Raw genomic sequence first — 27295 nt, forward strand, 5'->3', positions numbered from 1 at the left:
TTGGAAGGTCCAATGACACCCAAGCTTCAGCTTCCTCACAGATGGCATAAGGTTTTCTCCAAGGATTTACGGATACTTTAATGAATCCATCTTGCCTTCCACACGCCTGCTTTGCATATTTGTGCTGTTGTGAGGGATTCTATTCAGGGGGTTGAATAATTTTGAAACTGGAGAAATCATTATAAGTTGCATTTTCAGTTGAATTTGGGGAAACCACTTGAAGCATCCATTGTGTTGAACTATTTAAATTGTTTTTGTTTGATTTGTTCATTGCAAACAGCAGAAAGTCTGTAAATTTTGACAAACCTGATTTGCAATGGGGGTTGAATCATTTTAATTGCAACTGTAAGTAATTTACCCAACAAATCATATACAACAAAAAATGTTTTTTCCCCCTATGGAATATAATATTTTTCCACAAAATTATGTCAAAATAGTCAGTTGTTGATTTGACCAAACGAGTTAGTGGCTGTGTGTCCTCCATGAATCTGTAATACTATATGAAAAAACAAATGTAGATCAGAGAAGAAGACAGGTGTAAAGTCTCTCTAGAGGTGCAAGCAAGCGCAGCAATGACAGCCGATATAAAAATAAATAAATAAATAAAGCCACACAGATTCTATGGCATTTCAGTTAATTCCCTTGGATAACAGCCTTTGCAAAGAGAGAGCACAAAAATTGAAAGAATATTGAGAAAACGGCACCATTATTATCTCCTTTTTATTCACTGAGGAAATTCATCACACGTTTGTGAGCACAAGGGTGAGAGTTAATTTAGTTATGTTTCATTTTCATCTTGGGAAAAGGTCACTGATGAGTTCTTTCTGATTTGGTTGAAGATTTTGTAATTATTATATTCGGACATGAAGGCAGCATATAATTCTTGGGTTATGCACACCACACTACACTGCACTGTGTAAAGTGTAAATTTATTTCTTTTCAACGAATCCGGTCATCTCTTCATGACTAAATCCTGCATCAGGGCATGAAGTGTAGAATTTTCTGTCCTGGGGTAGAGGGATAGAGCTGGTCTCGGAAACGAGTGATGGATATATTCTCTACGATGCACTGAGAAAGCTGCGTATAGTCTTTCTGCCGATGAGTGACATATCGCCCTCCGTTAGTTCCGTTCCTTTGTGCCGGTGTCATTGTTGGAGTGCAGATAGGACACTGGGCAGCCCGCCTTTTTCATGCTCGCCTTGATTAGATTCCTTCATAAATTGTACAGTGGTGGTGCGAGACGACACAGGAGGGAGGAGAGAGACTCGGAGAGCAAAAAGAAGACCATGTTTGATCTCCTCGGGATGTCATTCATATTCTTCTATCTCCAAGGCAACCCAGGGCTGTGACGCTGGTCACTGACCCTCCCCCACACCTTTCTGTCTCACATTCACACACTCACGCTGAGGTTGGCAACCCTGACTGTCTAAGAGGTCACTCTCTATATATCTGACCTGAACAGAAACTACTGTATCACATGGCATCTAGAAATAATTGCATCTCAACACTCCACTATAACAGCTCCACCTCTTAACTCATGGAGGAGTGTAAAGACGGGCGGACTGAATAGAACTGAGACTAGTTGGAGAGATGGAGGAGGTGTGCTGCATTGCTGACCACAACAGAAGTGTCCACATGCCTGCATGACTTCTGTCACAGCTCAATGCACTGGGGACAATATGGCAAAGTTTGAGCTAACACTACGCTAATGGTGCATTAACTCCTCACAAAAGGGGGCATAATGACATCTGAAATGGCGAATAATGAGGGAGGAGGACTAATTTACACCAACATCAACACACACGTTTGTTTGTCTTATGGTCCTTTTGTGAGGACCATCCATTGACAATTGTCAATACAGTTGAAAACCCCAGAAGAGAACCAGCCCCATAGCATTATGCTGCCACCACCATGCTTTACTGTAGATATGATGTCATTTGGGTGATAAGTTGTTTTGCTTTTACACCGAATTATGCACCAAAATGTTCCACCTTGGTCTCATCATACCATAACACATTTTACCTCATAGTTTTGGGTGATCCAAGGAGGGCTTGGATGTTTATTTTAGTTAAAAAATGCTTCTAGCCACCCCACCCCTATGCCATGCCCATATTTAATGCTAACCTTAACCTCAGTAACAGGTACACAGTACTATTAATGCATTCATTGTGCACCTCACCACAATAATGACCTGATTTCAGTTCTTGACTAACAGAAAAACAATACTAGGAATAATTTGTCCAATTGAAATGCTACAGTATGTGCTTGGCTCAATTAGCAAAACAACAACAACAACAACAACAACAACAACAACAACAAAAGCCTGGGGAAACCCTTCATGGTCACATTGTGCACTACTGCATGTATAGTTCTGAACACTACAGGCATTCCTGAAATAAAATATACAGTACACTCTGTCCATTTTATTAGGAACACCTGTACATCTGCATATTTATGAAATTATCCAATCATCCAAGTATGTGGCAGCAGCACAGTCCATCAAATCATGCAGATACAGGTCAAGAGCTTCAGTTCACATCAAACATCAGAATGGGGAAAATGCGATCTCAGCGAATTTGACCATGGCATGGTGGTTGGTGCAAGATAGTCTAATCTGATGGTCTGGATGCAGAAGAATGGAAAAACATCACAATATTCAACTGTACAGTTTCAGTAACCCTAACCCCCCAAGACACCCCCCCCCCCCCTTCCCATTCTAATGTTTGGTGTGAACATTACCTAAAGCTCTTGACCTGTATCTGCATGATTTTATGCATTGTGCTGCTGCCACATGACTGGCTGATTGGAGAACTGCGAGAATCAGCACCTGCTCATAAACCTAAAGTTGTTAGTGAGTGTATATTACAGTTAAATTGTTATAAAATTAAAGGTGATGGCCCATATCTACTGCAGTGGTGGTGTAGTGATACTCTGCCTAAAGTGAAGACTAAGCTCAGCGGTGTGATCTGTATCAAAGTAGTTCAATATTCAGTCCTCATGACTGAGGAGAAAAAATAAATGTCACAGGTCTGACGGTGATTCTGAAGCGCTTTCAGAGGCGAATACTAATGATAACACAAATACTTGTTCAGTTTGATACTTGTCATTCGATGATACAGACAGAAAACAGGAGCTAAAGCTTTGCTTGACAATAACCCAAAACACTGATCTCTTTTGGTAATCCAAAAGAGAAGATGAGTCACATGGACTTGTACTGTACTGCACTGATATACAGTATGTTCGGGTGCAAATTTCTTCAGATATAAGTGTACCAGAGCATATATGAACTGATACAAGAACCATCGAAACAATCGTTAATTTTTAAACCAGCTTCAGCTGTGTGGAAACAAGTTCCACCCCAATTTGCCCTCATATACTGTACATCTAACACACCATGCAAAAGCCAAAACTTTACATATACTACTGAGAATTGAAAGAATACAGTATATAGTGAGTGCACCCTATAGTGAGTTGTTTCAGATTGAGCCAAAGGATATTTATGAGCTGAGCTAACGATGCTTATCTTTGTGTAAACACTCAAATGTGTAATAAACACAGCAAAGCTCTTTGCTTAATAGAAACCAGTGACCTACAATGATCCTCCAGCAACTACCAATCAGAAGTCGTGCTGCACCACGACAGCCAATACCAGCACTCGGTGATGGAAGGCGTTCCTGGTGTCCACGCTTACAGCTGCCTTCAATTAGCCGTTGAGAATCTCCAGAGGTCTCTCGGTCTCTCTCCCTCTCAGTCTCTCACTCTCTCTCAAACAACAGGGATAGCGAAGTACAGTACATCACCAAACCTAGAAATAGCTTCTCAGTTTCTGCTTAAATCTGACACACGATACAAAAAAGCCAACACCACACACACACACACACACACACACACACACACACACACACACTTCAAAGCCAGAGGTCTAACATTCCTTTTCAATATCAAAGAAAAGTAGCTGAATCATACATTGTTATATAAATTCTGCCTCTCAGTTCTGATTGGTCAGAAGGTGTTGATTTATTTATTGTTACAGCAGATCTGTCAGTTCTAATACGTATTGTTTTTATAGTAACCACATAGACAGGGACTTGTGTGGGTGACACTGCACATAAACAGATCGTGTGTAATGACCGTTATGGAAGGACCAGCTCATGATGACCATAGATTTTGGTAGGGCAGGCAGACATTAATAACAACATAGCCTCAAAGAAAATAAAGCTGACAAGCTATCCCACTTTCTTTGCTATAAGCTTCTACATAATATTTCGAGTACCTCTGTAACAGGTAGTTATGAGTTCAACAAAGACTTGAATGAGCTTGAACAAACTGTGTTCACCTGTGTTCAACTGTGTTCAGTGAGAGAACAGAAAGATGTAATCTGGTCTAAACTCCAGCATCTCTGCACAAATGAATACAATTCTTTGACATAACACTGACACCTCAGTGTTTTGGATGATCTTTCCGATGTGCAAACTTTTCAAATCACAGTTTCACAGAAATCATGTTTTTCTTTGAAATGGTGCAATTATTATCATTTCAGTTTGCTGATAATTGTACTCCAAAGACACATTAACAACCTAGCTAGTTACATAGATACACTCAGACCCATAAGTATTTGAACAGTGACACGATTTTTGTAATTTTCCCTCTGTACACCACCATGATAGATTTGAAATGAAGCTGTGATCGAAGTGTAGAATTTCAGCTTTCATTCAAGGGGTTTAACAAAAATATTGCATTAACTGTTTAGGAATTACAATTTTTTACCGAGTCCCTCCATATTCACTCACTCAAAAGTAATTGGACCATTGATTGATAAGCAGTTTCATGGCCAGGTGTGGCCTGTTTCCTCGTTATGTCATGACAAATTAAGGAGATAAAAAGATCTGGAGTTGATTCCAAGCACTGAATTTGCATTTGGAAGCTGTTCATGGGAACTCTCAATATGCAGTCCAAAAAGGTGTCGATGCAAGTGAAGGAGGTCATCATTAGGCTGAAAATACAAAACAGACGTATCAGAGAGATAGCAGAAACTTTAGGAGTGGCCAAATCTACAATTTAGTACATTCCTATAAAGGAACGCACATAAAGGCCTAGCGAAGCATCTCAAGGAAGGAAACTTGACATTTGTTCATGTCCATGGGTTCCAGACTTCAGATGGTCATTGACTGCAAAGGATTTGCATCCAAGTATTAAAAATAATTGTAGATTTGGCCACTCATAAAGTTTCTGCTATCTCTCTGATAGGTCTGTTGTGGGGTTTTTTTTTTTAGCCCAGTGATGGCCTCCTTCACTTGCATCATCACTTCTCTGGACCACGTATTGAAAGTTTTGAAAGGCCACATCTGGCCATGAAACTGCTTATCAATCAATCAATTGTCCAATTACGTTTGAGCCAGTGAAAATGGAGGCACTGTGCAAAAAATGGCTGTAATTCTTTAATGGAATATTTTTGTTAAACCCCTTGAATTAAAGCTGAAAGTCTACACTTCAAATCACATCTTGACTGCTTCATTTCAAATCCATTGTGGTGGTGTACAGAGGGAAAATTCCAAATAATAGTGTCACTGTCCAAATAGTTATGGACCTGACTGTAGCTAGATAACAGTGTTAAATAACAGGTTTGTGCAACAACTAGAAAGGCAAGTAAATCAGTAGAACTTTGGCTTATATCTGTCCAATAGCAACATATTTTCAGGGCAATTAGAAGGCTTTGCAAAAATTTTTTGTCGGGCGGTAATGCTGTATCACACTACTCCAACAAAAATAAATAAATCATTTTACAAAAGAAACTTGTTGCCATGTTGGTCAATATTATTACTATTTTTTCCACATAGTGATGAAATATAAAGACCCTCGTCCCTTTTACATTCATAACAGTGTGGTAATGTTTTTGGACTCATGCACAGATGATATTCAGACCTGAATCCCAGCTGTAGGGTGCAGCATTAAGTAGCGCTTTTATCTACTGAGTCTTCAGGGGAGCCTTCAGGGGAGAGAAGAGATCCTGAAATAACACTACCTCAGCAGTACAGGGTGGAAGTTTTTCTTTTTTTTAATGTGTTTTTCTCTATTTTCTCCAAACTCGGTTGCTACAATGTTTATTAGCTACTTCTACCAACTGGAGGAAACAAAGGCTGAAGACTGCTTTTACCCTGTGCAATAACAGCAGTATTATAAGTACACTGAGAGTCAGAATCAGTCCTGACTGTGGACTAAAACACACAACTGCGAAACACACACATGCACATACAATACTACTGACATCCCAGAATGCACCTGCCACTGATATGTATCTACACACACACACACACACACACACACACACACACACACACACTGCACACTGTAGCTTTTCCATCTTCATTTCAAACTGATCATCTCTTATTGTTTTCCCAATTCAGTTGTGCCTCTACTCCTCTAATCAATACTCACTGAAATGGTAAAATAGTAAAACTCATTAGCGGGGCCTGGTACATGGGCAATAAAATCCACAGCACACATTACAACAAATGTACAACACTTGTTTCAATTGCCAGCTGAGGGATAATGGTGGGTTTTTTGTCATTTGACAGCTTGTTCATTTAAACACGTACAATGGATATAAAATAATATTTTAGAAAACGCATGGGAACATCTGGGAAATTCATCAGGTTCAGGGTCATAAACGGTTTCACAAAGATTTGTAGACTGATTGGCAACGTTGCAAATTATAACACACCAAACCAGATTCCTTTATTTCCACTTTAGTCTTGTTTGCTGACATATCAAAATTCTGACGTCAAAATATTTCACTCATTGACTACGTTTACATGGACAGCAGTAATCTAATTATTGGCCTTATTCTGAATAAGACAATATTGTGATTAAGGTGTTTACATGAGTCGCTTTTAGAATACTCCTCTCATGTTCCAGTTTTACATGTTATAGAACATAGATCGATTAACGGCACACATCATTACGTCCCCGTGCCACGCCGTCCGACGTCCCTCCAGAATTTCACGTATCGACATACAGTTCGTCTTTGTTATGGAACCGTATACAGCTTTGGGTGTTTTTATTTTGAATTTTTACGAAAACTTCAAGTGCAGTTAATTATTTGTCATGGTGTATGTGCAAATGGACAACTCCTTGAAGCCATGCGCTGCGTCCCAAACCGCATACTAATCGTATATATAGTAGCCGAGATACATGCATTTCATCTACTATACAGTAGGTCAGTACGTGGTTTCGGATGCAGCCGTGCTCTCTTGTTTGCCGTAAAACGGTTGAGCACTGCCGTGTGTGTACGTGTCCTGTCGCAAAATGCGGTGAAAATTCCCACACGACGCTAATAGTGTGATTAAGGTGTGTACATGTCTGCAACGAACGTCGATAATGAGACTAAAATAGGAATGCTCCACATGTCTTAATTCCCCTGTGCTGTCATTGGTGTGTTACTCGTTTGTGTCAGCCTGTTCTGTGTTAGCTCACTGATTAGTTTGTCTAAGTTTACACTGTTGTTTCTTTGCCTCTTCACAAAGTCTTATCGTGCTTTCATGTCTAACCTGTGATTCCATAGTGCCTGAGTTTCTAGCTCGGTGTCTAGCATTTCCTGGTTGTTGACCACTAATCTCTTTTCCCAATCATTCGATTGTAGATCATTTCATGGATTCCCTTTGTTTTTGCACTTGCATGCTGCTTCTCCTGTCTTGCCCACACATTACACTCATATTTGAAACTATAAAGAAATGTGCCTTGAATCAGATCAGGAAAAAGTACAAGAATACTGGCCTCTTAATTAACACTGACATTACATTTAAACAAAGGAAAACATATTGACGGATTATTGCTGTCTTAGCTGCCTATAGCCTGAGACTTCATACATTTATTCATTAGCCAGACGCCTTTATCCAAAGTCACTTGAGATGCACACACGTGTTAGGTGTTAAGAGGTTAATTGCTTAAAGGCCTAACATTAGCACTGGGATCTTAACAATATTTCAGTCAGTATCTCAGAACCATAAAACCTCAGAACCGATATCTTTAGCCATGTACAATTAGAAAGCATGGAGAACATACTAAGTAGTCCAGTCTAAAGTTTAACGTCATCATGTGTTTTATGTCCTCACATGTTTTACGTCATCAAAGTGTGATCGGTTCGTGAGATCGGCCAAATTTAGAGACTACTGATCGAGTCAGAATGTGATTATTGGCCGATACGGATCAGCTGCCAAACGGTCAGAGCAGCCCTAAATTAGTCAATTAGTGTTTTACTCCAGAGAACAATTATAATAACCCAAGTGAACCAATGAATGATACTGGTGCTGATAATACATCACAATTCGGCGCCTAGCATTTCGTGGTTGCTGACCACTAATTTGTTTTCCACATCTTTCGATTATGGATCATTTCATGGATTGCCTTAGTTTTGTTTGTTCACTTCCCTTAGTCTGTATTAAGTCTGTATTCTCGCAGCTTGCTATAGGTTAATACATTATGTTAGCTTAGTTACTTTTTAACATAGTCAATTAGGTTTCAGGGCAACAAAAACATGTGACTGGGAAGCACACCAGAGCTCACACATGCCTAGTGGTCCAGCAAATAAATTAATGAGTTGTCCACCCCTACTTCTGAATAAGAGTCTTATACTGTGGCTACTGAGCCTCTTCTTGTGTCATGAGATTGTCATGCAGCTCTAGTGTGTAAATTGCAGGGTCAAGTTCAAGTCCATACATTTTCAATTATGTTGATATACTAATTACTTCCTTTAAAGGGACCAGGAATTTTGGAGATTGTTTTTTTTTTGTGATTGTTGCTGCCAAAAATGCTTGATTTTGCTATGTCTTCTTTCAAAACTACTTGAATTGAATTTTTTGTGCAAAACTACTTGAATTGCCAAAATTGCACAAAATTGTTTTGCACAGTCTTTCGCAATGATGTTTGCTGGTGAACGAGGCCTTTTAGCTGTATTCATGTTTGACGCACATGAATCACAGGGGGCTTTGGCTGAATGCGTGTAGTGATGTCACATGATGGGTCTTGGGGTAAGTGTAAAAAAACTGCAAGCTCCTCCGAATACTGTGGAGTTTCCTTGATTTTGGATTCATTTCTCTGATCACAAAATCGCAAAATCCTGGAGGGGCTGGTAGACACCTGGCCATCACACCCAAATGTGGTTGTTCCCCAGACTGTTGCCACAATGTTGGACTTACACAACTGTCTAGAATGTCTTTGTATGCTGTCGCATGAAGAATTGGACCTGGAACTAAGAGGCCCAAACCTGTTCCAGCATGGCAATGCCCTTGTGCACAAAGTGAAGGGGAGTGGTAGCTCAAGGGTTAAGACAGAGGACTCCTGATCATAAGGTTATGGGTTCAAACTTCAGTACTGCCAACATGCCACTGCTGAGCCTTTAACCCTCAATTGCTCAGTTCTATAAATGGGATAAATGTACAGTAAGGCATTCTGGATAAGGGCATTTGCCAAAATGCCATAATGTCCACAAAGACATGGTTCGCCAAGGTTGAAAGAACTTGAGTGTCCCTGAACTGAACCCTACTGAACACTTTTGGAATGAACTGGAATATTGACTGTGCACCAGACCATCTAGGCCGACATTGGTGCCCAACCTCACTAATGCTCCTGTGATGCACACACTCCAAAAATCTAGTGGAAAGTCTTCCCTGAAGAGTGGAGGATCTTATAGCAGCAAAGGGAGACTAAATCTGTAATAGGATATTCAACAAGCACATACAGTACTGTGCAAAAGTCTTATATACCTGATTTTTTTTTTTAAGTACAAATTATGTTATAGATTTTTATTTTATGACTTCTACATTTTCGAGTCAGTACAAAAACATTATAGATTCCCAAACATTAGTTTTCCAGAACAAAATTAAATGTTACAAACATTTTTTTGTATGTCAGTAAAGAAAGCAGCGTATTCAGTGGAAAGAGACACTTTTCAGACAAAAAAACAACACCACCACAATGAAGGCTGCAGCAAAAATACAACCCCAATTCCGAAAAAGTTGGGACAGTATGGAAAATGCTAATAAAAACAAAGGAGTGATTTGTAAATGTACTTTGACTTGTATTTAAACAAAACACGTATAAAGACGAGGTATTTGATGTTTTCAATAATCAACTGCATAGTTTTTTGAAGATAAACATTTATTTTTAAATTGATGCATGCAACACGTTCCAAAAAAGTTGGAACGGGGCAATTTAGGACCAATAGCGATGCATGAAGTTGAAATAAGAAAGTGATGTGAAACAGGTGAGGCAATCGTCTAATCATAGCATATAAGGAGCCTCCAAAAAAGGCCTAGTCCTTCAAGAGCAAGGATGGGTCAAGGCTCGAGAATCTGCCAACAGATGCGTCCGCAAATAATCCAACACTTTGAGAAGAACATTCCCCAAAGACAAATCAGCAGGATTTTTGGCGTTTCACCTTCTAGAAGTGCACTTCTAAATGCGCATTTTTGGAGTGCGTTTCAGTCATCAGATTTAAAATGAGAGTATATTTTCAAAAATAAATTCAATTCAAATAAAACATCAAATAATTGGTTAATAATGTGTTTCAATATAGTACAGGGTGAAATGAATTTTCAAATGACATGTTTTGTTTGTTTGTTTTGCATTTTCCATACTGTCCCAACTTCTTCGGAATTGGGGTTGTAAGAAGGGAGTGTGACAGTCAAATTCTCCAGAAGAACTGTGGCTGGTTGTGCAAGCTGCTCAATAAAACCTACAGCTCATTACCTTAGAAAACTGCACAAATTTTTTTTAAGCAAAAGGGCCATCATACCAAATATTGACTTTGTTTCATTTATTACTGTTTATTGCACTTTATAGTTTATATAAAAATATAGACACATTAAATTTCATTATTTTTGAAGGCATCTTTGCCCTACAGCATTTCTTTGTATGTGCCTAAGACTTTTGCACAGTCTGTATGAATGTGTTGATCAGCTTCCCACATACTTTTGGCCATATAGTGTATAAGCTGATGTTTCAGTGATTTGCTCACCTTTCTGTTTATGATCATGGGGCAATCTGCTCACTGCCTCCTTAAGCTCCTTAGAGTTATTATTGCACCTACAGTGGTCAAAAATGAGAACTGCAACAAGCACTAACTGCAACAGAGGCTTGTTGAGGCAGAAATCATGCCCTATGCGCACTCTATGAACATTTGACTGCAGGAGGAGCAGCAGACAGGACCGATAATGAAAGGGTTGCCAAATGGAGCTAGTTTAAAAATACTCTGTGAATGCCAAAAACCTTTTTTAGAGCAAATAATGAGAATGGTTATGAGCCACTGCTGGGTGTAACATTAGTGTGTGTGAAGATATCGGTACTCTTCAAAATCATAGCTCTTACATAAGCCTTCTTGAAAATGCCCTGAAACACTTCTTAAAATCTCTGTATGTGTCTTGGCTGGCTGAAGATCGTGTACTTGGTGGTCTTACAAAAAAAGGAAACTGAAGTGCCAATTAAGATGGAGTGTAGGATGGAGACATCCTCTTTACACACCTGCATAAAAAAGTGCAGCAGAACATGAGGAATCACACTCGGTACGAAGGCAACTGCTATCACACTCTGGAAATGTTTCGTTGTTAGGTTAAAAATAAACAGCGCAAGAAACAGCTCTCTAAATACCTGCATGTCAGCAGTGTTGTAAAATAAAGTAACAGAGCACACATTTTTAGTTTGGCCATTTTGTAAGCCAATGGTTTGCGTTCACTCCAACATCCAGTTCCTAAATAAATTTATGAAGCTATAGAGAGACAATTATAGAAGTCTAGCAGAATGAAAGGCCCAGACTAGTGAGAATACTGCAATGTAGAACAGGTTTATATAGCAGTTCAGACAAAAAAACAAACAAAAAAATCTAATTCACACAATTATTGATCAGTCAACACATTCACTGTACAAATCTGCTTTTTTGGTTTTGCACTTGAGGTACAAGGCTAATGTTTACAAGTAAATGTCTTTTCAACCTAAAATTGTTAAAAGAAAAAAAAGATTATAAGAATATCTAAAAGGTCAAAGCAGATGTTTATACATTTCTATTTCTATATTATTTTATCATTTGAATTAATAAATATGTCCATTGATATATTCATCCATTCATCTGGCCACCCATCCATCCATCCCTCGAGTCATCCATTTTTCCACTGATATATCCATCTATCCATCCATCCATCCATCCATCCAGTCAGTCCAGTCCAGTCCAGTCATTCAATTGAATTAAATTTTATTTGTATAGTGCTTTTAAAAATGGACATTGTCTCAAAGCAGCTTTACAGAAACATATAAACACAGGATACAGATTTTAAGTGTGTGAATTTATCCCTAATGTGCAAGCCGTTGGCGATGGTGGCAAAGAAAAACTCCCCAAGATGATATGAGGAAGAAACCTTGAGAGGAAACAGACTCAGGAGGGAACACGTCGTCATCTGGGTAACAACGGATGGTGTGAAAGTAAAGGAAAGTTCATTATGGTTTTAATATGAAGTCTGTTTTGTTGAACCGATCCATCCATCTTTCCACTGATATATCCATCCATTTGACTTTCCATCCACTCATCCATCAATATATCCATCCCTCCATCCATCCATCCATACATCTGTTCATTTACCAGAACAAGAATGCAAGGATATCATGTGCACAGACCCACTGAAACTGGACAACTAAAGACTGGAAAAAGACCAGGTGCCCCCCCCTCCCTAATCTTCAACTGTCCAGTTTCAGTGAGTCTGTACCCATGATGACCGCAGAGTCTTGTTCTTGGCTGACAGGAGTGGAACCCAATGTGGTCTTCTGCTGTTGTAGCCCATACACCTCAAGGTTCAATGTTCTGTGCATACTGAGATGCTTTTCTGCTCACCATGGTTGTAAAGAGTGATTTTGAGTTACTATATCCTTCCTGGCAGCTCGAACTAATCTGTCCATTTTCCTCTGACCTCACTTATCAACAAGGCGTTTCCACCCACAGAACTGTCGCTCACTCAGTGTTTTTGTTTTTTTGCACAATTCTGTATAAACTCTAGAGTCTGTTGTGTGTGAAAATCCCAGGAGATCAACAGTTTCTCACATAATCAAATATCAGAATGGGGAAAAATGTGATCTCAGTGACTTTAACAGTGGGATGGTTGCTGGTGCCAGATGGGCTGGTTTGAGTAACTGAAGCTCTTTAGCTATATCTGCATGATTTTATGCATTACGCTGCTGCCACATGATCGGCTGATAACTGCATGAATGTGCAGGTTAACAGGTTTTCCTAATAAAGGTGACCATGAGTGTATATATCCATCTATTCATCCATTCAAATGTCCACTGATATATAAACTCATTCCTCCATCTATCAAACTGTCCCCTGATGATCCAGCCATCCATCATCTGTCCAGTGATATAGCCATCAATTCCTCTCTCATCCATCCATCCTTCTGTCCATACCTGTCCATCCATGCATCCATCCAACCATCCTTCTGTATATTCTTATCCATCCATCCATCCATCCAACCGTCTGTCCATACCTGTCCATCCATGCATCCATCCATCTATCCTTCTGTATATTCTTATCCATCCATCCATCCATCTGTCCATACATGTCCATCCATGCATCCATCCATCTATCCTTCTGTCCATTTTTATCCATCCATCCCAGATTCTCATCCTATGAGCGCATGTTCATGTATTGCTGCCTCTTTACTTTTTCCATGAGAGAACTGCACTCCATCCCATAAAACTGAGAATACTGAGTCACTAACGAGCACAAGTTTTTCACTGTGGACCTTTCCACCGTCCTCAAACATGCAGTTTGTTGCAAAAAGAATCTCTACACACACAAGATATTTAGACCAGCTTTAAGACACAGCAGAGCATCGCTGGCATAATATGAAAAGCAAATTATGTCAAATTCCAGACTATGTTTTCCTGTCAGTTGTCGATGAACAATAAACAGCTGGAGGTTTTATGGGATCATGTAATCATGGCACAGAGAAAGTAAACAGATGTGACAAAAGCAGCCCAAATGCAGCTTCAGTGCTGTAAAGACATCACATTTGACATATATAATATACAATGTCCTATGACAAATACTCTGCAGTTATTCAGCTGAAAGAACAGTTCATTATGGAAGATCTACTCCTACTGCTGTGTTACACAAGCTAATACACACACACACACACACACACACACACACACACACACACACACACACACACACACAAAAGATGAAGATAAGGATCTGGTCAATGAGACGCCCACAGTGTGAACATGCAAATGCATACAAGTCTGGTCAATGATACACACACGAGCAAATGCGTGCACGCATGCACACACACACACACTTGCTCCATCACTAGGCAAGGAATGCTGTTGTCCTATTTGTTTAGACATACGAAACTAGTAAAATAAAAATAAATGTATTCTCTCAATATATACCCACCACACACGCACGCACGCACATACACACACAAGCACGCACAGGACTCGATATCAGCGAGACAGTGTAATACATGTAATTGATGTAATTAACCATTAATGAATGTAATTGTGTGTGAGTGTGTGTACCCATGAGATAATATATAATATATATAATAAGTATTCACCTGTCAGAGTGAACTGTGTGTGTTTTGTCTCATTGTCCTGTTTGATTTCAATGAAACAACTGAGAGCCAAGACTAGAATCATGTAATATTTTAATCAAATTAATCATTTTATAACAAACTTTTGGCCACAAAAAAGGCACATTTCAAAATGTGATTTTCTTTTCATCGTGTACAAAATCTTTCTTGATATTAAAATGCAACACATAAAATGTGTAAATCGTCTGTGCAAACTATATGTCTAATACTATTCAGTACCAGACGCAGCAAAGATGATAATAGTTACTACGTTACCACTGGATGAGTCTCCAGCTATACAAAGTTGTACTAATACTAAAATAAGCTATGTAAATGCATAGCCTGATAACACACCAGATTATTCGTAGCATGCATAAAGAAAGCAGGTGCCAGTTTATCACCCCAGCATGGTCGAAGCAGCCCACAGAGAACCAGCTGCATAACTTGCTCATTAAACCCAACTGTGCCCTTTCAAAAGGCCTGGCTGCCATTTTGGATGTGCTGTGAATGGGCCAATTCTGGACACACAAAGCTGGCAGGCGCCAGAGACTCTTAGAGCCCACCGTGGTGCTCGATGCCAGTAGCAGTTCCAGAGGCACAGTGCGCCAGTCAGCCTGCTGGGGCAAGAGGAGGGCGGCAACACTGAACTGTGTGATTGAGAACGGTTCAATTGAAACGCACGACTGTGTGTCTTTCAAAAGCACAAACAAACACACAGCACTCCGTTTTAGAAAAGCCCACACAGACCAGTGAATCATAGCTGTCTGAAAAAAAGAAGGGGGAAGCGGGAGTTCATTCTGCATAGACAAACAATGCTTTGTCTTTAAAAATACAGCTTTATGCAAAGCCTGAGGTCAAATCATCTATTGTGGCCACGTGCTTTAATGGCTCTTCAACATGAACCAGTCTTGAGATTATACGAGGTCACACACTGCAAAAATTATATCTCAGCAAGTGAAAAAAAATCTAAGAAAAGTTAGCTAAGATTTCTCATTATGATATTATTATACACCAAATCTAAAACTGTTAAACCTATTACTGATTTCAAGCTTAAAATGGTCTTAATCTGTTGGCAGATAATTTCACGGCTTTCTAGAAATAAACACTTAACTTGATCAGCCAGCAGAATAAGCCTTCTAAAAGTAGGCTTAATAATCTTAGTTTATAAACTATCTATTAAAGAAATATTATCTGAATTTGTTGATATTCCAGATATTTTTACTTGCTAAGCTATGTTTTTTTTTTTGCAGTGCACCACAATAATAGTGGTGCCTCTATATTTTATACCATGTGGTTTAGGTTTGAACTGTTCTGTCGAGATGACCATTAGATATGTAATTTGGTAGCCTGAATAAACCTGAGCAAAATTTTACATCTATCCATCCATTTTCTGCACCGTTTATCCTACAGAGGCTCGTGAGGGATCCTGGAGCCTATCCCAGGGAACTCGGGGCACAAGGTAGGGGATACCCTGGATGGAGTGGCAACCCATCGCAGGGTGCAACTGCACACACATTTACACACGCATTCACACATTATGGACAATTTGGAGATGCCAATCAGACTACTACAGCACATGTCATTGGACTGGGGGAGGAAACTAGAGTACCCGGAGGAAACCCCTGAAGCACGGGGAGAACATGCACACAGAGCAGAGGTGGGATTCGAAGCCTCAACCCTGTAGGTGCAAGGCACTAAGCAAGAACAGGAATCTGAGGTTACAGTGGGCACACAATCACCGAAACTGCACAACTGAAGACTGGAAATATATCCGGTGACATCTAGTAGAGGTGTTGAAATGTGTTACAGGTGGGTAAAAAACCATGTTGTCTTTGTCGGCTGTTTGCCTGAATTCACCTGCAGTGACATCCGAGAGAATAATAAAGCAATTGGCCACCTACCTTATAACAGCTCACCTATGTATTCACACCATCCCACACTTGATGGTTTCTTCAGTAATCACAAGCTTGGGGAGTTCTCATTCTGATTAATGAGCACACCGCTAACAGAGAAAACACATCATCCCCCAGAGGAGGACATATCTACTGCGACAGGACTTGGCCAGCCCACACAAGATTGACTCTATAATAAGCATGGATTGCCACTTATTCTCCAATTACACACAAAAAAAAGATAAGGGCACCGATTTTGTGGCCAAATCTCCAGAAGTGATTTGGGACAAAGCAAGGAAGCAGGGTGCTACACTGAGCAAACTCGCCACTAATCAAAACCGCCCAGACAATGAGGTTTTCTTAATGAGCCTTTTCATTAGATCTTCGATCATTCTGAGTCTTGCTGTCCTAGCATAGGGCTAAACTAAAATGATCAGTACAACGTCTTCTGGGGAGGAATAAGTCTGATCAGCTATCATCATGGTTGCTTATACTAGAAGACGTATTAGAGACAATTTGTCTTTTTAAACGTCTTCCTCTGGTTAGAGATTTATGCAAATTGGCTCCGGTTGGCTGATGTGAAAAATGACAAGAGGATACATTATTTTTCCTTGGGGGATTACCTGTTTTTTCTACTCTTTTTCCCTTCTTGTTCTCCTTATCTGTGCCATTTTGTTGCTCTCCTAACATGGAGTTTCTTTATTCTCTGGGGGCATAACTATTAGCCCCAGAGAATCATATTAACCACCTAAAGCCAACAATGCATGTGTGTGTGTTCGTGTCCGCAGTCGGGCTTCATATGAATTATTATTAGTTACTATGGAAGCATAAAGATATGGCAAAATGAGACATTGTATTACTTTCGTAATATGCGTTTTTTAACATCTAGGCAATTCTTTTCATTTTACCCCAGGTGCAACTTGCCACTTGTCTGTGGAATGTAATATTAATTTCTGTACTTTCCTGCACTATACTATATAGTGAAATTACCTGGACCGACCATCATATTAATATAAACTTGCATTACCACTATATATGATTTTATATACAGTGTCTCACAAAAGTGAGTACACCCCTCACATTTTTGTAAATATTTGATTATATCTTTTCATGTGACAACACTGAAGAAATGACATTTTGCTGCAATGTAAAGTAGTGAGTGTACAGCTTGTATAACAGTGTAAATTTGCTGTCCCCTCAAAATAACTCAACACACAACCATTAATGTCTAAACCGCTAGCAACAAAAGTGAGTACACCCCTAAGTGAAAATGTCCAAATTGGGCCCAAAGTGTCAATATTTTGTGTGGCCACCATTATTTTCTATTTTGGTTTAGACATTAATGGCTGTGTTTTGAGTTATTTTGAGGGAGCAGCAAATTTACATTGTTATACAAGCTGTACACTCACTACTTTACATTGTAGCAAAGTGTCATTTCTTCAGTGTTGTCACATGAATATAATCAAATATTTACAAAAATGTTAGGGGTGTACTCACTTTTGTGAGATACTGTATATATACATATACATATATATATATATATATATATATATATATATATATATATATATATATATATATATATATATATATATATATACATATACATATATATATATATATATACATATATATATATATATATATATATATATGTATATATACATATACATATACATATATATATATATATATATATATATATATACATATACATATATATATATATATATATATATATATGTATATATACATATACATATATATATATATATATATATATATATATATATATATATATATATATATATATATATATATATATATATATATATATATATATATATATATATATAGATAGATAGATAGATAGATAGATATAGTATTGGTTTGTTAATCCAGTGAATTTCACAAATCTGCAAAATGTAGCTCACATGATATTTATACGATGGGCCTAAACTGCACAATACAACATACACATTAGAGGAAATAAAATTCATGTGGGGCAAATGGCAGAAACAGAATTCACATGGCTCAAAATTACGCTTTATATATGCAAAAGCTGTCACACAGATTAACATGGGAGTGTATTGGAGGCAGCAGTGCTTATCATATCCGGTGTTTCCAATGCGCCTGTTCTCTGTTGACCAGAAGAAAAAAAAAAAGATAGAAAGCGACACACCTCACATGCACATTATTCGCTTTGGGCTCCTAAGATTCAATTTGACCAAACGGTTAAAAATGCTGCCACTGTAAATAAATAAATAAATAAATAAATAAATAAATAAATAAAGAAAGTCTCCCTGTGGTTTTAACGGTGAATATAAATTAGAAAACATGAAATTAGCCTTTAATTAAGAGTTAAATGCAGTTCATGTAAAAACAAGAACACTGATAAAATGCATTTTACATTAACATGCATTTTACATTAAATTTACATGTAAATCGAACAGCCTTATAATTGTGATATATGACGCTATACTGTTAAAAAGAAACAATTACCAACAATTATTTTTTTTACAGTATGTTTCCAGAAACCGCTACTTGATTTTATTTATAAAATTGAGAATTTTTTATTTATTTATTATTTTTTTTACAGTTTTCTTTAAAACCATTTCTGCTGTATTATTTCCGGTACATTTCTGGCACCCACAGCTGCCAGGTTTTTGTTTGTTTGTTTGTTTGTTTGTTTGTTTTTACAGTGGTAATTTTTATATATTTTTTTATTTCAGATCTTGCTCTAAAAAGCTCATCTCATTGCATTGTGCTGTTCAAAGGTTTATTTTCCTGCTGGAAACCGTACAGAAAGCTGAACATGGAAGTGCGAACAGCCGATTCAGACACGAGTCTGAAGCTTGTGGCCAGCCAAGTGTATAAAATATCAGACATTACAAGAGCCAGTGGTGGATGTCTAAGATGAAGCCTGGACATCAAAACAACATCTACACATCAGTAGCCTGAGACACGAGTCTGCTATTTGCTGACTCATGATATAATATAAATCACCTTCTCCTGTTAGTCATCGTGTCCTGTTTTCTGCTTCCTGTTACATATTCTCTAGTTCATTCCTCTAAATGATCTGAACCATATCCACATAAAATCAAATTGAAAGGGAATCACAAAGGAGTTCACACAAAGCATCTGGCATGCCTCATGAGAGGGTCATTAATATTAGTGGTCACAGTGAAGAGCCTTGTGCATCTCTCTCTCTCTCTCTCTCTCTCGCTCTCTCTCTTTTCTCTCCCTCTCTCTCTCTTGCATGGTCCTGACTTAATGTTCTTTTCTTGACTGGCCTTTTTATTTGTGACTGCCCAAGAGGCTTCTGCGCTGTGCTATGTGATGGTTTTAATACCTGTAGCAGCATCCTAGCTATTACCTTGTATCGATTGGACTCACATAAGCCACAGGCCTTGGACGCTCTGTTACTGTTCTTTATTCCTTCACAAATACTTGGTCAAGATGGCAGCCCTATTATCCTTCCACTGCCATTACATTTCTATTGATCTGACAGTCTTTGCTTGTAGCTGGATTCACCCCAATTATTCTTCTATTGGCGTATTTCACCTAGAAAGGCTTTCCTCCATCCTGCCGGTGGACTCTTCCAGTTCCAGCAATGCAGGTCCGTTCATTATTTCTGTAATCACTAACATGTGGAGCCTGGTACAATTTGTCCTTCAAAGCATGCCAAACTTGTTATGACGTGAGCTTGTTGTCTACAGTAAGACTACTCATCAAGACGTGTTTAGTGGACAGGAACCTAACAATGCAGTTGTGAATCTTCAACCTTGAGAGCTTCTCCGCAGCAGCTGTCATGCCTAGATGACTCTAGTCCTATGATGAGCCACACAAGTAGCCCAGGGGTCATCTGTGAAAACTGTTTATGTAACAATCCTGCCACTGCAGCTCAGCTAGGGCATCTGTGCAACCATCTTTGGTGCCTGAGTGTGAGAGAGGTGACAGTTTAACCTTCGCTGACCTACATGGCTGTGCACCCTGATGAAAATCATGTCACATGCAAAATAGGAGGAGGAAACAAAATATGTAAATAGTAAGGGATAAGATAAGCTTTGATCTCAAAGAGACTCACGGAAGAGTAGACTAAACTTGCCACATGTATGTATAATTACACAGCTCATGTATTACTGATTAAAGGTGGCATTGTTTAGTGGTAATGGATGATAACATGACGCAGACTCTTACTGGTCAACTCGTTTTTTGCCTTAAAAATTTTTTAAGCAGGAGAAGACAATATATATAGTATCTGTTTTATATATAAGGAATACTGATGACAGGCCATTGAATTATTAGAAAATAACACACCCTTAGGTGGTAATGCGGCCACGACGCGAAGTGGAGTGTGCATTATTTTCTAATAATTCAATGTACTGGAGTCAATTATTCCGCTTATACCACCGTTACCACACATCAAGACATTGTTGAGGTGTTTTACTTCAAGATATTTGTTAGGTTTTTGTCCTTAAAACGCTCTGGTGTGTGGAACTTTATTACGCATCCCAGCTCAAGCCTCCGTTGCGAATTCCAAAACCTCATTTTAGAGCTAGGAACAAGGAGACACTGATATGCAGTTATTGGAGAAAGAGAGAGAGAGAGAGAGAGAGAGAGAGAGAGAGAGAGAGAGAGTTCACAGATTTTTTTATTCCATGATAATAATATAAATATAGAACAAATTAATGAATTTATAAATAAATAAATAAATAAATAAATAAATAAGCGTACTTGTTCAAAGGGTTTATCTTTTTTTATATTAATTTTTTATTGTTGCTACATATGGGTGCCATGTGGTATGACCCCAAGAACAGTGAAAAGTAAATTATATCTGCAAATTTATACATCTTTATTGCAGATTTTATAGTTATAGAGATTTTTATAGATTTTTTCTGCTTTGGTGGAATGAAGTCATGTTTTATTTCAGTGGACAATTTTGTACCTGTTAAAAGTGCTACCAGATAGACTAACTCATCCTCTTAAAAACAATCATTAAATGAAAAAAGGTACTAAACTGCACCCCTGAGGATTACCCCATTAAGACGAGTAACGGCATCTTTTCTTATCAGAGTGTATACAGGCACCTCAAATTAGATCATCAACTCCTACAATTTCTCAGAATAGCTGACTGCCATAAACGCCACAACACAAAAAAAATGCATCTGTTATAGACTCTTCAGAGCCTTTCATCCCCAAGCTATTTCTCTCCAAATAAAGAGATGCCTCCTCCATCTTCCCCCTCTCTTTTCCACTCCCTCTCTCTCTTTCTCTCTCACCACCTTCCCTCAGTTCGAAAATGAACTATAAAAATAAAATCCTTTAAAATCCTGGAAGCAACCTCCTCCACTCCTGTAATTTACTCATCCGCTCATCTAAAAATTCTCTTCATGTTCACTCTTCTTCCTCCCACCCCTTTTGCAAAAACCTATATACAGAGTTTCTGCTGTAAAACTCTTAATCGATTATGACTGCACGTACTCTCTGGACCGTTTCATTGCATCTTGATTCTTTATTGATTTCTCCATTTCTTCATTAAAACTGCTCTTCTTTCACTTGTAGCGCTATATGTTAAGCCCCATTGTGATCAATAATCACTTATAATTACACTACAGCAAAAGTTTGCGTTGAATGAATTACTCACTCCAGAAAACACAGACAGCTTGTTTATTGCTAGAAAAGGGTCCATGTACAGCTCTGTAGAAACTCTCGCTGTGTGTTTTTAACTTTCTGTTTCAGATGCAAAGCAGGTCCATGCAAATCAAAACCAACTCCAAGTTGCACAGCAAAATTAAAAACCCATTCCTTTTTCTCAAATATTCCCCTATTCGAGTCAGCACATAGGTAGCTCTGCACACTGAAATGATAGAGGATCATTTATTATTAAGCATTCCACTTCTATACATGTACAGATATTATGGAGAGGAGAATATTTGCTTCCTCTACTACAGTAATTGAACAGGAGAGACTGGAGAGATGCAAAAACACCCAACCTCCTTATCATCTGGCACACATCAATCATTACCAGTTTGGTCTCACGGATTATGAGAGCAGAGCTGAGTGAAGTTTAAAGCAGCGTGTAGAAGAAAAGCAACCTATTTTTGTGCCCCCAGCTATGACACTTTGCATGCCATGGGAAAAAAGTGACTAGCAGCCACTTTATGCTCATATGTAAACAAGCCTTTCTACCCAAATTCCATGAGAAAAATCTCAAACCTGATGTTAGCTCAACATTAAAGGCTTCCATCTATATGTCGTTGCAAAGGCATGCAGGATCATTTGAATATTCAAAACCATATCGCTTTGCACCAACTGCTGTTGCTACTGCGTGTATTGTTTGCAGATGTTGAGTCTCGTAACAAAGTGAAGTGGGTTAAAATGAACAATAAGAAGCAGATCCTGCTGATGCTGGAACATGTCTGCAGTTACAGCTATTGATCTGAAGAAAAGTTGTGCGTCTAGTCACCATCTGTTCAGCTTTGTATACAAAGGAATCTCGCACCAACCCTGAAAGTGTAAGTGGACACCATGTTCACCTCTGGGCAAAAATCCCACACAGAGTCAAAATATCCACAAAACAAAGTCCTGACCACAAAACAAAGGGGACTCGACTAGCTGACCATAACATTTGAGCACAGCTTCAACGACATTGACAAACAGTGGAACTCAACTATCCAAGAACTAGCTGACTGCAAATCAAGGGGACTTAACTAGCTGACAGCAAATCAAGGGGACTTAACTAGCTGACTGCAAATCAAGGGGACTCAACTAGCTGACAGCAAATCAAGGGGACTCAACTAGCTGACTGCAAATCAAGGGGACTCAACTAGCTGACTGCAAATCAAGGGGACTCAACTAGCTGACTAGATGAAATGAAAAAAAGAAGATTGAAGTACTACCTAGTCAAATATAAAACACTGCAACTTAACTACTGTAGCTGACTGCAAAACAAATAATTCAATCATCCGAGTGAAAAACAAGTTGATTTATCTTAGGTTCAGAAGGTGTTAATGAAAGAAGACATTTCCATATACGTACCCAAACATGTTTTATGTGGTTGTTATTTTTATGGATTTTGTTATGCTGATTTATTTATTTTTTAATCTGTAATCACTCATCATGACTAAATTGCAGCAATTTACCTGCAGAATTCACTTACTTCATACATGCTGTTAGAAAAAGAGGTGATTTCAAGCTATGCAGAAGATCTTGAGATGCAAAACAATCCCATGGTGTCCAAAAGGGCATGGCGGTTTGTTCTCCTGACGAATCTGGTAGAGAGAACATATTTCCGCCTTCGGAATAAGCCGTGCCTTATTACCACGGACCTCGATTTGCATTGCTAAACAATTTCTGGTGGCAGTCAGTTGATAAAGCCTGTGAGCTTCCCTCTCTCCTTACTTTTATGCACAACCGCCTGCTACATAGTACAGGATTTCAGCAGAAACATTTCATTACTAAGGCTAGATATGGCAGTAGTGGGCATTGGAACAGTGTACGTTCTGTTGCAAAAGACAGTCACTTTAGCAGGATCAGGTCACTTTAGCAAGATCAGGCTTGGTGTGGGGGTGTCGGGTAAACAGAGCGACTGAATGAGTCGACTAGCTCTCTGCGTGACTGCAGAAAGAGCCTGCAGGCACCTTGGCTTTTAATAAGTCACATCGAGATGCAGGGTTTTAGAACACTCAATTAACTTCTACTGACGTCTGTAAAAGAGAGAGCGAACACGAACGAGGATAAAACGCAAACGAGCAGGGCTGAGAATGAATGAGCACTGAATGTCCATTACAGGCTTGAGTGAGTGAATGAGAGCAGGAGTAACTATGAGGGAAACATGAAACGTAACAGTAACATAACGTAAGTGTTTTCTGCCTGAAAATATAATGGATGTGAAACAAAAACTCATAGTAACAATAAAAGGGATATATGTAACAAGGGACACCAGAATTTAATAAAGAAGATCATATAGATTTTAAACTAGGTATATTGTTTTTGACCTTTTAAGATTCCAGCTTACTACTTACTAGTTCTACATCTTAAAAAGTCCATCAATTTTGCAATTGCAGAAATCAAGGAAACTCCACAATATTCGCAGGTGCTTGCAATTTTTCAAAATTACCGCAAATGTCCTGCAGATTTGGGCCAAGACATCATCACAACTTGCATTCAACCAAAGCCACCTTAGATTCACGTGCATTGAACATGAGTACAGCAAAAAGGCCTCATTTACCAACAAACATCAGTGCGAAAGACCATGCAAACCAATTTTGTGAAATTGCAATTTCGCCAATTTAAAAGCACAGAAAAAAGGTGTAGCAAAAATTTTTGGCCACAACAATCACAAAAAAACATTAAAATCCTGTAAGAACTGCTTAAAGCATATTATTAAGTACATACAGCAAAGCTAATAGGAATCAAATATAGGAACACCTGTACACCTGCTCATTCATGCAATTATCCAATAAGCCAATCATTTGGCAGCAACGCGATGCATAAAATCAATATCAAGAGCTTCAGTTAATGTTCACTAAAAAATCAGAATAGGGGAAAAATGTGATCTCAGTGAGTTTGACCGTTGCATGGTTGTTGGTGCTAGATGGGCTGGTTTGAGTATTTTAGAAAATGTTGATATGGAATTTTCACACACAAATCTCAATAGAGAATGATGCGAAAGACAAAAAAAAACATCCAGTGAGTGGCAGTTCTGTGCATGGAATGGCCACAGTTTCAAGCTGACAGGAAGGCTATGGTAAACACTATTTAACCACTCTTTACAAGCATGGTGAGCCGAAAAGCATCTCAAATTACACAGCATGCCAAACTTTGAGGCAGATGGGTTACAACAGCAGAAGACCACATTGGGTCCCATTGGGGCGCAGGAATCTGAAGCTACACTGGGTGCAGGTTCTCCCATACTTGAAACATTGAAGACTGGAAAAGACCAGGTGATATTTTTTCAATCTTCATCTGTACAGATTTGGAATAGAATTGCGCAGCCCTAATATTCCCAGTATATTAGAGTATTTATAGTTTCTGGTCAGGCAGAACACCCTGGTATTTGAGAGGTCCTAACATTATTGGTGGAATTAACTTCCAACCTCAATCCAGACCGCAGAATCTGTCACTATTTTCAAAAAACAGCTAAAGACCCACCTCTTCCATGAGCACTTAACTAACCCCTAAAATGCCAACCCCCACCAAAAAAATAAATTAAAAAATTAATTAAACTTACTCTTACACCTCGTCTCTGTGCACTTTGCTTTTCTAGAACTCAATTACAAATTGTGTATAGTAGCACTACTGGTATTGTTCTCTGCTTGATATCTCACTTTGCTTGCATTTCCTCATTTGTAAGTCGTTTTGGATAAAAGCGTCTGCTAAATGAATAAATGTAAATGTAAAATGTTGCAATACTCTGGGACACTTATAGCATATATAATGCTATTATATTGCATTCTATTTGGGCTAAAAATTTGTGTATTTTTACTAAAAGTGATGCAATACTAAAAAGATTTATTTCTTTTCTTACACGAATCGTTGTGCTTGGCTCACTTCATCTAATGATCATTAAAAGCACTTTAAAAAAAACCCACTCATTTTGGTTTTTGCAAATATGAAACTGAAAGGTGATTCTTACCCATCTCTTATTGTCACCCAGAGTATGAGTAACATCAAAAGCATCTCTAACCATGTAAAGGAGTTTTTATGCATCTGTGATTGTAAATATTGCCTACACTGCTAGTAGTCAAGATGAAGGAGGTTTTGTACCTTCAAATCAATTTGTCTTTTGTATTGCACCAGCTTTAAAAGAATTTGATTAGGTTATCAGTTTAATAATTTATGTAGTGCTCAGAATATGTAGGTTAAAAGTGAAATAAATAGCCTAGTATCTATTACAGGGATGTGTTTCTTCCTCACTCCTGATCACATCATTGACCTCATTGCTCATTGTGATATCAGGCAGAGTCGGAACAGTTGTTTTCTCTAAATGCACACATGCACCTACATCCATTTACACGTTCAGCACTTACCCTTGTCCATTTGGGGGAAAAACAGCAGGATTCATAAACTCCAGCTTGAGATGCTAAAAAACCATTTAGTTTGAAGTGACATAGAGGCGCAAACTATATCGTGTGATAGATACAACATTTCAGCACACAGAGGTAGTTATCTCGGTTACAGTACTGACACCCGAAACTCCTTCCAAAAATACTAAATAAAAAAAACCTTACCATATCTACAGCCACATGTTTTTTTAATCCGTTTATGTATCCGTCATACCAAATCCCTGTGTAAGGTGTTACCATAGAAATGATAATGTATTAGAATGAGCGTATTAACATAAGCTTGCGATTTGCCTTGCAGACAGAATTTCTGTCCGAGCTGAGCTGTTATAGAAATTTAATCACTTTCCGCACTGTGGTATAATGCTGCATTCATGGTGCCTTGTAGGTGGTAATTTGCAAGTTGTAATAACGTCATCTCTCATCACGGGGCATTCGAAGTGGGGGAAAGAACATGGTCACCACCACGGAAGTATCATTTGTTTGTTCTGTCAATGTGAAGTTTATAAAAAGCTACTTTAAGTGCACCTTTACAGTTACAGGCCTGAGTGGTTACTGGTTCTATTCTACTGTAGTGAACAATGGCAACACTATTCCCTAACGACAGTGGCCTCTTTCAGCAGGATAATGCGCACTGCCACACTGAAGAAATTGTTCAGGAATGGTTTGAGGAACATGACAAAGAGTTCAAGGTGTTGACTCGGCCTTCAGATTCCCTAGA

At 38.6% G+C, this 27295-nt stretch overlaps 1 protein-coding gene across 6 annotated transcripts in view; it reads right to left on the reverse strand.

Annotated features, from left to right (window-relative positions):
• Window positions 1–27295, reverse strand: part of wasf1 (WASP family member 1) — an 89733-nt gene that overhangs the window by 55585 nt on the left and 6853 nt on the right. Inside the window, exon 1 of one of the 6 annotated variants that reach the window (XM_053687251.1) lies at window positions 23670–23771. The exons of the other annotated variants lie outside the window; for them this stretch is intronic. The gene's annotated coding sequence lies outside the window, so the exon portion shown is untranslated. Of the gene's footprint in view, window positions 1–23669; window positions 23772–27295 lie in introns of those variants that run through there. 6 annotated transcript variants of the gene reach the window in all.

This window comes from Ictalurus punctatus, chromosome 2 (genome assembly GCF_001660625.3).
Source record: "Ictalurus punctatus breed USDA103 chromosome 2, Coco_2.0, whole genome shotgun sequence".
NCBI classification, from domain to species: Eukaryota; Metazoa; Chordata; class Actinopteri; order Siluriformes; family Ictaluridae; genus Ictalurus; species Ictalurus punctatus.